We start from the raw sequence: 1,825 nt of genomic DNA on the forward strand, positions 1-1,825 counted from the left end.
CAGTCTGTGAAGCGTTATATTTGATCTGCGCTCACTGTTCATTTTAACAACGTGCGTATCACGGAGACACACACATTTTAATGGGAGCAGTGTTGTTGGTCTCCTTTTTTAGCCAGCGCATCAAAGTCTGGAGTTAGTTTTCTTGTGGCGATTCTCAGGATGGATCTGAGGTGTAGGTCTGTTAACTTGGATCTGTGGCTGGCTTTGTTGATGTTCATGACGCTGAATGTAAAGCCAACATCATCTGCGCTTTTCGCCTTAGATTTGGAAACGCGGCATCATTGAGTGAAGCATAGAAGTCATTTAGTTTCAGAGAGCTGAACTTCTCTTTTAAGGCAGGGTCGATGAGTTCGAGCTGAAGCTCCTCTGGAGCTGTTTCGGGGTCTTGTAACAGAGGAAAGGCCAGTGACTTGTCAATTTTATCGAAATCCAAAAACCGACGGCAGAATTCTCCGTGCAGTGCATCCAGTGACTCACTGTATTTCTTTACTTTTGCTCCGGCCTCTTTCAGCATGGCTAGTGTAGGAAAATGAGTGAATGACTTGTTCAAAATCTGCCTGGAGAATAAAGCCAGCTTGGATTTGAAGGCTTTCACGTTTGTGTGCATGTCATGCACAAACTGCTCCTTCCCCTGCAGTTTCACGTTGAGCTCATTCAAGTGTGAAAATACGTCCGTAGCAAACGCAAAGTCACACATCCAGCTCTTGTTGCTCAGTTCAGGAAATTCCTCAGTCTTCCCCTGCTGCTCCAAAAACCACGCCAATCTCCTCTTTGAGCTCCCACATTCGTTGAAACACTTTGCCCAAACTCAACCAGCGGACACGGGAGTGATAAAGCAGGTCCTGGTGATCCGCATCAGTTTCCTCCAGGAATGCAATGAACTGACGGTGCTGAAGTCCCCCTGCGCGTATGAAGTTGACAAGTTTCACCACAGGATTCACAACATGATTCAGCTGTAACACCGATTTACATAGAGATTCCTGGTGGAGGATGCAGTGGAGGAAAATGACATCCTGGTCAGGGTTTTCATCTTTGACTTTATTCTGGATTCTCCTCAGCAGGCCAACGTTTTTTCCCGTTAAATTCGGAGATCCATCTGTGGTGACGTTAACAAGCTTACTCCCGGGAAGCTTCATATTTTCGATGGCTGCAGACACCCGTTCAAACAAGTCCTCTCCCCGTGTTTGTCCTTTCAGAGACTCCATTGTCAAAAACTCCTCCGTTATTTCAAAGGTTTCGTTGATTCCTCGGATAAAAATAAGGAGCTGAGTAGTGTCTTTGACATCGTTGCTTTCATCCAGTGCTAAAGAATAAAAAGTGAATGACTTTTTGTTTAATATGCTGGTGATATCTTCATCTATTAGTTTGGCAAGTCACTGTCCACCGTGATAAACTGATTTTGGTCTCCGGGCACAAAATACCTCCTGTCTCTACCATACATTCTTTTAAAAACTCGCCCTCTGACAGTGGTTTGCTGGCCTTTGCTATTTTGAATGAAAGCATAAAACTGGCCTTGGTACTTGACTCTTGAATGGCAGTTTGACGGTGAAAAAAACTTTGCTGAGCCTTCAAATTAGCTGCCAACTTCTCAGCAGCAGCTTCCCGTTCTTTTGTTGAGAGCTTGCTAGCATAATTAGCGTGCTTTGTGGCAAAGTGACGGCTAATATTATACTCTTTAAAAACCGCCACAGTTTCTTGGCATATCAAGCAAACAGCAGATGATCGATATTCAGTGAAAAAATATTTAGCTGTCCACTCCTTTTTGAACACTCGACATTCTCTGTCCACTTTCATTTTCTTGGGTCCGCTCATCTTCATAGAGGGG

At 44.3% G+C, this 1,825-nt stretch overlaps 1 pseudogene; it reads right to left on the reverse strand.

Annotated features, from left to right (window-relative positions):
- Positions 1 to 214: 214 nt before the first annotated feature.
- LOC146627986 (general transcription factor II-I repeat domain-containing protein 2A-like) lies at positions 215 to 1,205 on the reverse strand (annotated as a pseudogene).
- Between the last annotated feature and the right edge of the window lie 620 nt (positions 1,206 to 1,825).

Source organism: Diplotaxodon limnothrissa, linkage group LG7 (assembly GCF_057381915.1).
Source record: "Diplotaxodon limnothrissa isolate DT_005_m linkage group LG7, D_limnothrissa_male_GT1.1, whole genome shotgun sequence".
NCBI classification, from domain to species: Eukaryota; Metazoa; Chordata; class Actinopteri; order Cichliformes; family Cichlidae; genus Diplotaxodon; species Diplotaxodon limnothrissa.